The sequence below is a fragment of the Oryzias latipes genome, chromosome 20 (genome assembly GCF_053564925.1).
Source record: "Oryzias latipes strain Hd-rR chromosome 20, Olatipes_Hd-rR_3.1".
NCBI classification, from domain to species: domain Eukaryota; kingdom Metazoa; phylum Chordata; class Actinopteri; order Beloniformes; family Adrianichthyidae; genus Oryzias; species Oryzias latipes.
Window position 1 is genome coordinate 29435686 of NC_136256.1, and position 17109 is coordinate 29452794.

Sequence of the window (17109 nt, forward strand, 5' to 3'; positions counted from 1 at the left end):
AACCAAAAGCTATGCTGTACTGTTGCCGTCCACAGACTCATCACACTGGACGTTAACCACCTGCACTTTGCAAGATCCCGGTCCAGCTAATTGGCCAAGTTATCAGACATAGCTGACACTCATCTAGACATTGTAGTGGAAATTGAATGAGTTCTATTGTTCTCATCCTTAGGGACAGTGATAGCAATTATCATCATTGCTTGAATTTTTTTCATGCTATATGCAAAAGTCTTTGTCCCTTAAGGCAACAGATTACAGCCCCCCCCCCCCCCCCCCCCCCAGGCTGCTGTCGTATTAACAATAGCTTGGAGCTCCAGAATGGACAAGAAAAAACGACGAGAATGGCTCGAGCAGGGCGTTGCTCACGGGGCGGTCGCTCGTGCCATGCGGTCGCACGTGCTCGGGCCCGCTAAATGCTACTTGTAGCTTTAATTATTATTATTTTTCTTCTGCCGGAAGAATCGCATTTTTGAGGCCTTTAACATACCCCAAAACTCACCAAATTTGGCACACACATCAGGGGTCGCGAAAAATTTCGTATTTTATGAGAAATTGGCATGGGTGCGCAAAAATGGCTCGACAGCGCCACCTACACTGACTTTTGTCCCGACGCCCCGCATACGCTTTAACGTACAAGCTTGATTTTTTCAGGGCATGTTCATCAGATGGAAACCTACAAAAAAGTCTGTAGGTACCAAGCTGTCAGTCGCACAGGAAGTCTGCTATATTGATATCAATATGTCATTTTTGCTCTATTTTGGACATTTGCAGGCCTCCTTCTAGAACGAACTCCTCCTAGAGATTTGTGAATAATGACTCCAAACTTTGGTTTTGTAAACTAGACACATGTCCGATGTTAAATTGCAAAGCTTTTAAGTTTTTACAGAAGTTTGTGACCGTGGCGGCGCGTAGAAATTCGACGTTGTTTCGAAAACACGCCATGAAAAGAAAAATGGCCATAACTCAGCCATGCATAATCCAATCTGATCAAAAATTGATATGCATGATTGTAGTCTGACTCTGAACACATCTGCAGTGAAAGAATCTGGAAAAAGTGTAGCGCCACCTGCTGGCAAGAGGAAATGACATGTTTGACTTGGAGCATCGGATGAGCCGACACACCTGAAAATGACGTCCACCTGTTGAAAAGCCATTGAAGTTTACTCTGACAAAAAACCATAACTTTCAATGCGGGGGTGTGGTCGTGACAGAGCGGCAAAGTTGGGCATCTCGCTATGCACACAAAAGTTGCTCTCACGTGCACATTCCTTGTCCAATCTCACTGAAATTCAATGGATATGATGAAGCTTCTATTCTGAACCCATGGATATGACAATCTTGGACGAGCTCTATAGCGCCACCTAGTTATTGCATTGGGCACATTCTGCCCTGTATTTTCTCTTTGCTTTGTCCGATGTGCATGAAATTAAAACTGGAGATACTCAGAAGGGTCCTCTCTCATCATGTAAAGTTTCATGGGTGTACACCTGACGGTGCCTGCGTAACAGGAAGTGGTCGATTATGTGCACCCAAATAATAGAAATTTATTATAAATCAGCCGTTTGTCTCAGGAAGCTGAGATTTCAGAATTAGATGCCTTTAATAACCTCCAGCTTTGATATGTAACACTATAGGGTCTACGAGAAACTTCATCACTTGATTTTTTTAATGAAATTTTGGACTGAACAAAGATTTTTAGCATAAATTCTGTTTAGGTTATCAGCACCAAGAATTCAACTTTCATAGGCATTTATGTGCTACTGCTTCCTAAAAAAATTCAGAATGATTGAAGTTACAGGTGACATCTTAGAGAGCATTACATCCAAAAAGGTCCGAAAACGTCTTTTTAGGCAAAACTACAAACACCTATTTTTTTTCATAACTTAATCATCATATATCAACACCATTTATTTTTTCAAATGTAGGGATCTGTGTTTGCTGCCTTCCATATTTTTTTCAGAAGTCCAGGTGAAACAGATGATTTTAAAAAAATCCTGATTCATCCCAAAACCTGTGCTTTTTCCGTCTGGACTCCAAACAAGTGTGTTTTAAAATTACTTATGCTTCAAATATCCACACCAAGTTTCACACGCATATAGCTGAACATGTCTAAATGCTTCTTGAATATTCTTTACAGATATAAAATGAACTGGTCAACTGTAGGATGTCATTTCCTCTTACATGCTTAAGTCTTTTCCTCATGCTGCAGCCTGCTCCTCAATCATCCCTGTTGCTGGAGTCAAATTTCACCCCCCCCCCCCCCCACACACACACACCAGCTGCCAGTTCATATGCTAACTAACCCAGAAGTGAGGTGACAAGAGTTTAGACACAAGAGGGAGGGCAGACTGCTTTTTCATTTGTTTTGTATGTCTTTCATAGATTTTTATGAATAATCATTGCTTTTCTAGTCATGTAAAATGCAATTAACCTAATATTTTATCTTTTTTTTTTACAAACAAAACATATGAATGTGCTCCAAAACAAAACCCAACTCTCAGTACAGTTCTACAGATGTAACATAAGACTTAGACAGTAAATGTCTCTTTTATCCTTTTTTAATCAATGCTGCAACTTCTTTTCCTTAATATAAATCCAATGAAATTAAACTACAAAACCAAAAAACACAACGTATAGCAAATTTCTCTAAATAAATTATGTGTATATACAATATGTAGCACTTTTAAACAAAATAATAACAAATCCTTCCAATACAAGCACAGAAAAATGGAACACAAAATTTAAAACCCAAATTTGAAATGGCAATTTTAAAAAGATAATTTTTCAGCCTGCTAAAAGTGCACAATTGTAAAAGCTCTTTTATATAGACAACTGTTTGGTTGCTTAGAGCTCTAAATATAAAAACAATGCCTTTATGGACGTGGCACGGATGGCACGGATGTTCAGCAGGGTAAACCCCAGGAAAGCAGTTGGACCTGATGGAGTTCCCGGAAAGGTTCTGCGGGCCTGCGCCGATCAACTCTCCCAGGTCTTCACAAAAATCTTCAACCCGTCGCTAGCTCAGGCTTTCATCCCTGCTTGCCTGAAGCAATGACGTCACAACCCCTGATTGGGAAAAGTTTCTTGTGAGAATTATCTAACAGAATCACCCACAAAACATTTTTTTAACACAGACATAACACAAAGAAGACAACACACCACCACTTTGGGATTGGAATGTAATTTTATTAGATTTTAACCCTTTGGAATCAAACTAAAAACGGAGCTGTCTGATTGGTCCATGGGAGAACTCATGCCAATGGGGCAGAAACCCAACAGCCAGAATGTTCCCTAACGGACTAATGATCAATACAATAATTACTATAAAATGTTCTACACATACATACGGAACTAAACGAAGTAGAACATCTATTATTTCATGAAAACAATAACATGTAATCAACCTACTTCATCAAATACGAACGATAAAAGGCATGCTGGGAAACCATGAGTGAAGCAGCTGGTCAAGACATTGATCTCAGGGTGTATTCATCTCAGCCGTCCCTCTGCTCGACCCCTGCTGGACGACTGGAGAATCACACCCCACAGAGTATTTTGCTAAAGCCTGCCGAATTTGAGCAAATCAGTTCTTTTTAGAACTTCCTCATTTCCTCTACACTTCGATCTTCGACGCCCCTGACCAGCAAGGAAGACTACCGGACCCCCAGTGAGAAGAACTCGACCCGGTTAGACGCGCCGCACCAGGACGCCTTCAGTTTGACTGTAGGTTTGTCACCACCATTTTGAATTTCCCCGCGACTTGTAAACGAACCGTTACTTTAAATCGACCATCGAACCTTTTTTACATGGCCACAATGACTACTCACCTTCTGATAATCAATTTTATTGAATAAAAAACCGTAAAAGTTGTTTAAAATCGATAAGACGAACGTAAATAATTTGACCTTTTACTTCGTTGAACCGGGAGTGATCGCTTCCATTATGATGCGAACGTAAGTTTTAAAGACTTTTTAAAGCAAACCAACCGACGAATTTTCTTTTTAAACGGACACAAACGTACAAAATGACATGTAGAATCGATTCTGATCGACAAACAACAAGTTTCTATCCGTTTCAGAGATCGTTTTTTTGTAGTCTATCCAATCGCGGTCAAGTGAGCCGACATCTGTGGAAGTGCGGTCACGCCAGCCGTCACTGACTCTTTGCATGCGCGTTTACATCACAGTTTACGGTACACACGTCCAGCGAGCTGGAAAGACGGCATAAGCGCTGATATCACCCATATCAGTTACCCATTATAGAAATGACATGTACTGTACTCTGAAATAAATGAGAGTTATTGCATGCCCTGTATGGTTATTTAATGTAAAAATGTTTTCATTTGGATTGCATGTCTGTTCATTCCATAATAAACCACCAGAAATAACGTGTTTTGTCTGAAATATAATCAATCAGACACATTCTAAAAGTGAGATTTAACACTGACAAGAGTGTTTTGTGGGTTGTTGAGCATGACATGGAATGGTTCACATGTTCTATTATGACTATGTAAGAGGAAGCCTGAATTGGTCTAATATGTCAATATCTTTACTTTTCTACAGTCAATTTTCATCAAACTTGCTGTGATGATCATGAACATCATTACCAACAATAATCCAGTGAAAGTTTTGCGTCACCTTTGAAAAAAGTGGTATTTTGGATGGTTCACATGTTTTACTTTAACCACAAAGGCTGGATGCTTAGGAGAACTATAACTTTAATTTCTCTGATATTCTCCAGTCATTTTTCTTCAAAATTGCTGGGATGATCATGAACATCATTATTAACCATAATCCACTGAAAGTTTTGTGTCACCTTTGAAAGAAGTGGTATTTTGAATGGTTCAAATGTTCAACTATGACTATGTATGAGGGAGGATGAATTAGACTATAATGTCAATATCTCTAATACTCTCCAGTCAATTTTCATCAAACTTGCTGTGATGATCATGAACATCATTACCAACAATAATCCAGTGAAAGTTTTGCGTCACCTTTTGATAAAGTGCCCTTTTGAATGGTTCACAAGTTTTATTTTAACTATACAAGCAGGATGCTTAGGTGTACTATAATGTCAAAATCTCTAATTTTCTCCAGTCAATTTTCTTCAAACTTGCTGTGATGTTAGTAAACATTATTACCAACAATAATCCAGTGAAAGTTTTGCGTCACCTTACAAAAAAGTAGCATTTTGTAAGGTTTACATATTACACACTGTCTGTGAATGAGGAGACCCGAATTGTTCTATAACTTTAATATCTCTAATTTTCTCCAGTCATTTTTCTTCAAACTTGCTGTGATGTTAGTAAACATTATTAACAACAATAATCCAGTGAAAGTTTTGTGTCACCTTTTGATAAAGTGCCCTTTTGAATGGTTCACAAGTTTTATTTTAACTATACAAGCAGGATGCTTAGGTGTACTATAATGTCAAAATCTCTGATTTTCTCCAGTCATTTTTCTTCAAACTTGCTGTGATGTTAGTGAACATCATTACCAACCATAATCCAGTGGAAGTTTTGCGTCACCTTTTGATAAAAAGCCCTTTTGTATGGTTCACATATTACACTTTAACTACATTTGACGGAGCCTGTATTAGACTATAATGTCAATATCTTTCATTTTCTCCAGTCACTTTCCTTCAAACTTGCTGTAATGATCATGAACATTATTACCAATAATAATCCAGTGAAAGTTTAGCGTCACCTTAAATGTAGCAACTTTAGAAAGAGTTGACAGGACCAGATGTGATTTTACTTGGAGTTTCTTCATTTCTGCTTGATTCCATTCCATGTCATGCTCAACAACCCACAAAACACTCTTGTCAGTGTTAAATCTCACTTTTAGAATGTGTCTGATTGATTATATTTCAGACAAAACACGTTATTTCTGGTGGTTTATTATGGAATGAACAGACATGCAATCCAAATGAAAACATTTTTACATTAAATAACCATACAGGGCATGCAATAACTCTCATTTATTTCAGAGTACAGTACATGTCATTTCTATAATGGGTAACTGATATAGGTGATATCAGCGCTTATGCCGTCTTTCCAGCTCGCTGGACGTGTGTACCGTAAACTATGATGTAAACGCGCATGCAAAGAGTCAGTGACGGCTGGCGTGACCGCACTTCCACAGATGTCGGCTCACTTGACCGCGGTTCTATCCACCATCTTTGTAGTTCTCGTTGAATTATTCGAACATTGTTTTTACGGTTTTTAAACCACATTAACAAGCGAAACTCCTTTCTAATTGATTAAATACATGTCAGTTCACATATAATACCTTTTAAATGCCTGCTGACCCGTGAGTATTTCCACTGAAGATCAGTTCCAACCTATTTTGTACTTTTTAGGTTTTAGGTTCAATTTTCAGTGTTTAATAATCTCATATAGGACACATGTTAAATTTATTTGTGTATAAATGTTTTCAAATAGTCAATTATTAGTGTATGGCAGCCACTATGAATATATTTGCAGGAACACACACAGATCTTAAAATGGCTGCTTGGCCTGCTGATTGATTTTAAAGTTCTTAGTAGTTTATAAATATTTTTATGGTCTTGGGCCTTCATATTTATCTGATATGATTTTAAAGTATGAGCCCCTGTGGACCCTGAGGTCCTCTGATACAGGCCTTTTGGTTATCCCACACACGGCAAGGCCTCATTCAGTTGTAATGGACCTCCTCTATGGATTAGCCTCCCAAAGAGCATTTAGCATTTTATGTCTATTAAAGTTTATGTACTTATTTTTTTTTAATAAATGTTAATTTTTGTTATTTCTTTTACATTTTATTTGTAACTCCAGAGTTTTCCTCTGAGGGATCTTCCACACCAGTGACTGAGCCTTTGTCTCGACAACAAAGAGAGAGGAGCTGTTTGCTGGTTTTTCCAGAGCACCTTTTTTTTGTAAGCCATTAAAGAGTTTGGTAAAGGTAAGTTAAATTTGCAGTGTTATAGGACACATGTTACATTTATTTGTGTAGAACTATTTTCCAATAGTCTGAATATATTGTTTTATGTTTTTGATTATGGGTCTGTGTGGTATAAATGTATTGCTTTATGTATACATAATAGAAATGAGAATCTTATTTTAATGGTGGTTTCATTTTTATATCTTTTTTTTAGATGCCACGAAAGAAGGGATTTAATATGCGTCGCACCAAAGTGTGCAAGGTTCAGGAAGAAGGTAAAACTTCTGGTTGTGTGTGTCAGGAGCAAATACAGAAGCCTTTGATTTCTGGAATGAAAGTAAGATTAACAAATTCAAGTGATAGTACAACATCACTTACATGTTGTGTTGTGGCTGCAATCAACCATGTTGTTGCTCCAGTGTGTACATGGAGGGACGCTGATGTTGATAATATTAGAAATGAAGGTGTGCAGTTGGTTTGTTCATTTAATGGAAGTGATGGATGTATAAACAATTCCAAAAAGTTATTCAAGGTTTCTGAAAAGCTCAGTGTGTTTGGAAGAATTTGGGATGTTGCTATCAATGAGCCTGTGTATTCTAGTGATTCAAAGAGTGAAGATTTTTCACTGTTGTATGAAATGATGCAGGAGCGACTGATGGAGGAAGATCTGTGTTTGTTGGATTTGCAGGGTTTCGTTTGTGCTGTCATTCATCACAAAGAGTATTTTGTTGTGGTTGATTGTGGTGCACGAGATTCATCTGGAATGTTTTCTAATATTGGAACATCTGTGGCTGTTTTCAACAGTTGCTTTAATGACTTGATGTTGCACATTTGGAACTTGAAAAAGTCTTTGAATGCAGAATGGTTTGGCATTAGTTCAATGTTTGTGAAAGAAGCTTCTTGGGATGGGTGTAATAATACATTTGGTTTGGGAGCAGAGGATGCACGTGTGAATCAGTCAGTTTTGGGCAAAAGACAGACTGGTTTTATAAAAGAACATGTTCAGGAGTTAAATGACAAAATTGTGGTTGGCGAACAATGTAAAGTGTTAATGGAATGCAAAAATTCATTGAAAATTGGAAAAAAGGGCAATAATTTAAAAAAAAAATCATCTTCAGTGATTTTAAATGAAAACAATTGTAACAGATTTGACACAGAACGTTGTGTAAGGGGATCTTTTCATCAAGGAGATCGGCAGCTTCAAAACAGAGGTGTGCAGTGCATGGCAATAGCCCTGGTGAGTTTGGCTAAACACACAGATCGTAGTGTTTTTGAGTGGGAGGCAACAGACTTGGACCATGTTGTGTTTCTTGGTGATCAGCTGTACTCCTCGGTGTGTGAAAACAAAATCATCCCTGGAAATTTGAAGTTTTTGTCAGTACCTGATTTGCCCATGGATTCTGAAATTGATGGTAAATTATTTAAGTTTGAATATGGTGAATATGTTTCTGGGATTGTTAATGTGAGTAATGGTAAATTTGTTGACAGTGGTGAAGTGATAACTCTTAAAAAGGGACTGGAGCACATGCTTGTCAAGTATAAAACATGTTTTTTGACCATAGGCAGTAGTACTTGTGCTGTTATTTCAGAAAACGGCCATTATGCTGTGGTGGATTCACATGCACGCAGTGGTACTGGAATGGCAGATGTAAATGGAAGAAGTATTATCATGTACCTTCCTAGTCTTAATGATTTATACAATTATATTTGTTGCTTGAGTATTTCACTTGCAGGGAAAGAAATGGCTTTTGAAATTGCATCCGTTGCTGCGACTGACAATGATCATAGTGAGAAAAATAAACAAAGTGTGCTTGAGAAGGATTGTAAAACTGGATTAAATACTGAGTCACAGTTTGGTTTTGGGTGCAGTTTAGATGTTCAAACTAGTTCCTTACCGTTGCCTGAAAGTAACAGAAAGCGTAAGCTTTTAACTGGGCAATGTGAATCAAAGAAGACAAAATGGTATGATGCTAATGAAGCTAGTTTGGATGTTGAGTTTATTGGTGAAGTTTCATCAAAGAAACTTGAGTTTTATCCTGTTGATTTTGATGTTACACAAGCATTGTGTAAACAACTGAATGTGCATTGTGAAAACACTGCATGTGCTAACCCTCTAGAGGTTGGCATGTTGGGAATTCCATGTCAAACTGATCATATAGTAGCTGATGGCAATTGCTTTTTTAGGGCTGTGTCCAAAGTTATTAGTGGTACTGAGAAAAATCACATAAAGTTAAGACGTTCAGTTGTTACACATTTACAAAAAAATGTTGGAAATTATAGTTCTCTTTTGAGATCTGAAAATATGTCTGTGGATGAATATCTCAATGTTTCTAAAATGAGATTTTCTGGTAGTTGGGCTACAGAGGTTGAAATTCAAGCTACAGCTGACTACTTGGGTGTGAGTGTGTATACGTATCACAATGAACGTTGGTTGAAATATGCCTGTCAACGTAAAGCTATCTCTAAACAAGGCATATATCTGCAAAATATAAATGAGTGTCATTATGAAGTTGTAACTTGCGTTCAAATTTTTCAGCAGCAGCGTTGTTTTGGGTTTTGTAAATCTATGGAAAATAATATTTTGGGTCATATGAGGCAATGTAAAAGGAACTCAGAAATGCTTTCAGAAGGAGATTGCAAGAGTGTTAAACATAGCAGGTCTGAAGTTGGTGATTGTAACGATGTTTTGTGTAGTGCATTGGTTAACAATGATCACCAAAACAGTGAAATTGTGCAAAGTAATAATTTAGTTGAAAGTGTTTTCAGTTTTCATCCATTGTCATTCGAGTCTGCAGTTTTGTTGTCAAAACATCTGGATTTGGATTTTGTGAAGCAGAATGAAGACATTCCAACTAATAATGTTACGCTTGGTTCTATTTGTAAGACAGAGGTCCTATTAAATGATGGCAATAGTTTTTTCCGAGCTATTTCTCGAGTCATTAGTGGTTCTGAAAAGTGTCATAGAAGAGTTCGACTGGCTGTTGTTAAGTTTATGCTAAAAAATAGTGACATTCATATGAAGTTGCTTTGTCAAGGATATGCCACAGTGTCTGAGTACATTCTGAAGTCACGTATGAAATATGTTGGCAGTTTTGTATCTGAGATTGATATTCAAGCTACTTCAAATTTTTTGGGAGTAGAAATTTTTGTACACAATGGTAGCATATGGAGAAAGTATAATCCTGTGAACAAAATACTTGGAAATCAAGCAATTTATTTGCGGGAATGTGATAAATATTTTGAGGTTGTTGTTTGTGTTCATTGTAGTGGTAAAGCTGGATGTGCCAATTGGTGTAAAAGCAATAGTATTTGTTCTGAGAAACCACTGCTTAGACGCCGTTCTTTTCAACCATATGTTACTTGTGATTCAGTTGCTGAATCTTCTTTTTCAAAGTATCTAAAAAAAAGGAAATCGTTTTACCAGAAAGTGCAGTATCAAATAATTGAACTGCATAAACAGAAGAAAAAAGATATAAGTAAAAGGAAATATGCATCTGATTCTTTGCATAGATCCAGAGCATTGGAATTGAGTAAAATAAATTATAAGGAAAATGCTATCTATAGAATGTGTGTTAAACAACGTAGTTCTGCAAAATATAGAACTGATGTATTACACAGAGATCGTGTTAAAAATTTGAGTAAAAACAAGTATAAATGTGATTTGTTACACAAACATAATGTTAAGGAAAGGAGTAAAAGAAAATATCAGAGTAATGATACTCATAGAGAAAATGTTAAAGCATTGAGTTCTAGAAAATATCAGAGTAATGATACTCATAGAGAAAATGTTAAAGCACTGAGTTCTAGAAAATATCATCAAGATCCTCACTTTAGGAAAAGTGTGGTGGATGGGATCAAATATAAGCGACAATTGAATAAAAAACAGTTGGAAGAGTTTGATGTTGTTATGAAACAATTTTTGGATAAAGTTAAAGATGGACCTGGGTTTGTTTGTTGTGTATGTCATAGGTTGTTATTTGAACATCAAGTCTTACATTGTAAAAAAGAGTCGTACAGTAATGCAGGACTTGGACTTATCGCTGATCAATGTATCACGTCTGATTATTTGCATATCTGTAAAGGAAACTGCTCAAAAAATTGTGAATGGATGAAAACATCAAGAAGTAAATTGTGGATTTGTTACACGTGCCATGCTAAAATCAAAAAAGGTAAAGTACCAGCTGAGAGTGTTAAAAATAACTTAGAACTTGAACCTATACCAGCAGAATTGGCATGTTTAAATCAATTAGAACAACATTTAATAGCATTACATATTCCATTTATGAAACTGTTGGCATTGCCCAAAGGTGGGCAGAATGGCGTGCATGGACCTATTACTTGTGTTCCTGCAAATACTGAACAAACAACTTATTTGTTACCACGCATGTCTATTGAGGGTTCTCTTGTGCCTGTGAAATTAAAACGGAAGCTTACTTATAAAGGACATTATGAATATCAGTATGTTGATTCGGAACGTGTTAAGCAGGCTTTACAGTTTTTACAAAGCCATAATTCTTATTATAACAACGTGAAATTTAATAATGATTGGATTAATGGTTTTTGTAAAGAAACATCTGATGTGGTAGAAAAAGATGTTGAATGCACTGCAAATGTTGACGATTCAAATGTTTTAGGAGATGAACTTCTGCATGATAGACAGCAGCATTGCATGTTCCAGGACACTTGTCTAATGCCAGTAGACATTGGTCAAGAGGCTTTGGATCAATATTTTGATCACATTTTGAATGTAGCTCCCGCTGAAGGCAATAGTCCGGTGAAGTTGTTGTCCGATATTACAAATGAGGCTAAATGTTTTCCTGTGTTGTTTCCTAAGGGTGGACCAACATTTCATGATGGAAGACAACATCCTTTAACTCTATCACGATATTTTAACAACAGGATTCTTAATGCTGATTGTCGTTTTGCACAAAATGTGGAATATATTTTTTTTGCCCAATATATGACAGAATTAGAAAAGGTCGTTTCAAATGTTTCGATTGCAGTAAGAAAAGGTAAGTATGATTTTAAAAATAAACGAGTAGTTACTGGAGAGTTGTTGAATAGTGATGATTCTATTAAAAGGATGTTGGAATTTGATGATGGGTACAGATTTTTAAAACCAATCAGAGGTACGCCAGCATTTTGGCAGGCGGCCCAGAAAGACCTCATGGCTTGTGTGAGGCAGCTTGGAATCCCCACATGGTTCTGTTCATTTTCTTCAGCTGATATGCGGTGGAAGAATTTACTTTCCTGCATTCTGAAGCACGAAGGTAGAACTGAAACTGTGGAGCAGTTGGAATGGGCAGACAGATGTGAGCTTTTGCGTCGTAATCCTGTCACTGCTGCTCGGATGTTTGATTTTCGTTGGCATTGTTTTCTGAAAGAGGTTCTTATGTCGCCTGCATGTCCTATAGGAAAAATTAAGGATTTTTTTTATAGGGTGGAGTTTCAGCAACGAGGCTCACCACATCTTCATTGCCTGTTTTGGATAGAGGATGCACCTGTAATTGACAGAAATACAGATGCTGAAGTGATTGCATTTATTGATCGTTATGTGACTTGTGAGTTACCATCAAATATTGACTTACTGGAAATTGTTACATCTGTGCAAAAACACTCTGAAACACATGCGAAAACATGTAAAAAAAAAGGAACTGTGTGTCGTTTTAATTTTCCTAGACCACCTTCTGCACGTACGTTCATATCACGTAGCACAAGTGCTGAAGAGACACAGTCTTGTCAATGTGTGTTATCAGAGAAAGAGTCTTGCAACTGTAAAGAAAATGCACAGACACAGCAATTGAAGAAAAAAGAGGCTTCTGCATTGATTGCACACATTAAAGCTGCTCTCTCAGCTGATGGGCCAACTTATGACAATGTTGAAGATTTGTTTGGATCTGTTGGGTTAAACCAAAGCACATTTGAAACTGCATATAACTGTTGTGCTCGGAAAACCCATGTTGTGCTGAAACGTCAGATCAATGAAGTTTGGATTAATCAATATAGCAAGCCACTGTTAAAATGCTGGAATGCTAATATGGATATACAGTTTGTTGTCGACGCATATGCATGTGTTGTGTACATCATTTCTTACATCTCTAAATCAGAGAAGGAAATGGGTTTATTATTGCAGTGTGCACAAAAGGAAGCAAGCAGGGATGGAAATGCTTCTGCCAAAGAGAGTCTAAAAACATTAGGCAGTACATATTTGCACAACAGAGATGTATCTGCTCAAGAAAGTGTTTATAGACTGACAAATGCACATTTGAAAGAGTGCTCTCGGAAAGTTGTGTTTCTTCCTGTTGGTGAAAATACTGTTAAAATGAGTTTACCGTTAAAAGTACTAAAAGAAAAAGCATCAAAGCATTCTGTTAGTACAGATGATATGTGGATGACAAGCATTGTGGATAGATATAAGAACAGACCTAAGAGTGATGATTTTCCTTCAATGTGTTTAGCAGTATTTGCTTCCGAATTTCGTGTGTTGTCAAAAAATGAAAGTGCTGCTAAGCGAATAAAGTTGAACAACAACACTGGATATGTTGTGAAAAGAACCCGCACACAACCTGCTGTTGTACGTTACGTTAAGTTCTCTGAAACAAAACAGCCTGAACTGTTTTATCAAAGCAATCTGCAGTTGTTTTTGCCATACTACAGCGATAGCCAGCTGAAACCTCAAGGTTTTGAAACGTATCAAGACTTTTTTCATAAGGGCACGATAAGACTTGGTAATTCAGGTCTGCAGTTGGTAAAGTCCGTGGTAACATTAAACAGAAGTAAATTTGAAATTGATGGTGATAAATTGGTTAATGCTCAGCAAGGGATAGATAATGCTGGTGTAGTTGAAGATGGCTGGTGTGAATTATGCCCTGAGCAAGAATTGGAAAGACTTGAGTGTCAAGAGTTGTTGCAGAACCAAAAAAGTGTAGATGATGAACAGGAATTTGATATTCCTGATTTAAGAGTTTCAGCTCAACATAGCCATTTCTTTCAACTGAATAAAACAAAAATGCCTCGTAGTGATGGCTTGGCTTTAATTCGCTCTTTAAATGAAATTCAGATGGATATTTTTTACCAAGTGAGAAAATGGTGTGTGGAAAAGGTTTTGGGAAAAAAGCCAGAACCATTCCACCTGTTCATAACAGGAGGTGCAGGGACTGGTAAAACTCACCTAATTAAAGCAATACAATATGAATCAAATAGACTATTGTCTCCTCTTTGTCGTCATGTAGATGACATCTGTGTTTTGTTGACAGCTCCCACAGGAATTGCTGCGTTTAATGTACAAGCAAGTACTATACACAACACTTTCTGTATTGGTAAAGATGTCCGCTTACCTTACACACCACTGGGTGAGGAAAAATTAAATTCTTTACGTGCCATTTACAGCAGTTTACAGATTTTGATAATTGATGAAATATCCATGGTAGATCATAATTTATTAGCATATATTCATGGGCGTCTGAGGCAAATAAAGCAAACTGGTAACTCTGCATTGTTTGGAAATGTTTGTATTATTGCAGTTGGGGATTTCTTTCAATTACCTCCAGTGAGAGGAAAACCATTGTATGTAGAAAATGTGGGTATGGATCTTTGGTGTGGTGTGTTTAAAATTGTTTGCCTGGAAACCATTGTACGCCAAAAAGATCAGGAATTTGCCAAATTACTCGGCAGAGTTAGGACACGATGCAAAGGTACTGAAATGTTAAAAAGTGATATCCAACAATTGAAGTCACGTGAAACGGGAGAAGGCAGCGCTGCTTTACATATTTTCCCAACTAATGGTCAAGTAAATCAACATAATTTAACCCATCTACATTCATCCTGTCCAGATTATGTAACTATTAAAGCTCAAGATTATGTAAATTGTAAGGAAACAGGTAGACAAGTGTTACTAAGTGGTAATCATTCAAACGCTAACAATACTTGTTTAGCAGGAAGACTTCTTTTGGGGAAAAATGCACGTGTCATGCTTTGTAAAAATGTTGATGTGGCAGATGGTCTTGTCAATGGTGCATGTGGAATTGTGACTGATATTGTCTATAGAAACTCTGACTTTCCACAAATTGTTTTTGTGAATTTTGATAATAAAGACATTGGAAGACAACGGAAGAAACAGTATGAAAATCATCCAGGGCTTGTCTCAGGTTCTGTAGCCATTGTTCCAGAAGAGGAACGACTCACAGGAAGAGGTGGTCTGAGACGTCAGTTTCCTCTAAAACTTGCTTGGGCTTGTACTGTTCATAAAGTTCAGGGTCTTACCATTGATAATGTTGTTGTGTCTTTGAAAAAAACCTTTGCTCCTGGGCAGGCTTATGTTGCATTAAGCCGCGTAACAAGTTTGTCTGGTTTAATTATTCAAGATTTTAAGGAACAGGCCATTTATTGTAACAAAACAGTTTCTGAATATGTGGCAAACATGCCTCAATATCTAATAAATAAAGAAAATCTCACTTCTAGTTCATGTGACTTTAGCATTTTCCTTATGAATGTGCAAAATTTAGAGTGGCATGTAAAGGACTTAGCTTTGTGCACAAAACAGTTACATGCTAACTGCATAGCTGTAACTGAAACATGGCTTCCAAATGCCCCTTTTACTGATGCATTGAACATCAGTGGCTACAATTTTTATAGTATGCCACGCTCACTGTCTTATAGTGGAGTAGATCCTAGACTGAATGTCATTAAAGGCTTAAAACATGGTGGTGTTGGAATGTACACCGTTGAAAATATCCTGTTTGAACATGTAGAGGTACAAAGTGTAGATATTGAATGTTTAGTGCACAGATTTATTAAATCGAACATAGTCGTGGCAGTTCTGTATCGTCCACCATCATATGCCATTTCATTATTTAGAGAGAACCTTAAGAAATTAGTCGATCTGTTGGAGCCCCTGGGTGATACCATTGCTATAATGGGTGATTTCAATGACAATCTAGTAAACTCGAAGACAATAACTGATTTCATGGCACATAAAGGTTTTATTCAACTGGTTTCTGAAAACACAACGTTAAAAAATACGATAATCGATCATGTGTACTTAAAAACAACAAAATATAAAGTCGAATGTACAGTTGTACAAACATACTTTAGTGATCATGATGGGATTCTTTGTCGTTTTAAACATGTAAGTGACTGTTGATGATTGTGGCGAAGGAGAAAGGGACATCTTTATCTCTTTTAAGTCACAAACGTCTGACTTAATATAAAACGTCAAATGTTGAACTAAATACATGCTGGTGTCAGTTATTGTGGCGAAGGAGGCGGGGAGAAATGACGCATCTGCGACATTTTTATCTCTGTTAAGTCACAAACATCTGACTTAATGTAAAACGTCAAATGTTGAACTAAATACATGCTGGTGTCAGTTATTGTGGCGAAGGAGGCGGGGAGAAATGACGCATCTGCGACATTTTTATCTCTGTTAAGTCACAAACATCTGACTAAATGTAAAACGTCAAATGTTGAACTAAATACATGCTGGTGTCAGTTATTGTGGCGAAGGAGGCGGGGAGAAATGACGCATCTGCGACATTTTTATCTCTGTTAAGTCACAAAAATCTGACTTAATGTAAAACGTCAAATGTTGAACTAAATACATGCTGGTGTCAGTTATTGTGGCGAAGGAGGCGGAGAGAAATGACGCATCTGCGACATTTTTATCTCTGTTAAGTCACAAACATCTGACTTAATGTAAAACGTCAAATGTTGAACTAAATACATGCTGGTGTCAGTTATTGTGGCGAAGGAGGCGGGGAGAAATGACGCATCTGCGACATTTTTATCTCTGTTAAGTCACAATCCTCTGACTTTATGGAAATGTGGTTTCTTTTCCTGCATCTTGAATACATATTAGGCATTACAAATTTACATTTTTTTTCTGTAGTTAGCAATTGAGTAAAGAATCAAAATGCTTTTTTTTTGCATATTTCTAAATTTCAAACCATCTGATGTACAAACATATTCGAAGTACTTAAAAAGTACTTTAGAAAGTAATTGAAATTTATGTATCTATTGCATTCCTATGGCCTAGTTATTCATGATGCAGGTTTTGCTTTCCTTGCCATGTGACCTCAAAAAAAGCAAAAGACATTGGTAATGGTACTCCCAGTTACTGGGATGGGGTTCGATTCCCTACAATGTCCATGTTCTGAGGTCACATAAACACTTTTTTAATGTTAGTGCATAT

The 17109-nt window shown here is 37.0% G+C and overlaps 1 long non-coding RNA gene across 1 annotated transcript; it reads left to right on the forward strand.

Moving 5' to 3' along the window:
* The first annotated feature begins 3502 nt into the window (after positions 1-3502).
* Positions 3503-10598, forward strand: LOC144988500 (uncharacterized). The gene is made up of 3 exons (XR_013652424.1): positions 3503-3723; positions 6815-6941; positions 7135-10598. It is a non-coding gene; the product is annotated as an uncharacterized LOC144988500 (long non-coding RNA).
* The last annotated feature ends 6511 nt before the right edge of the window (positions 10599-17109 follow it).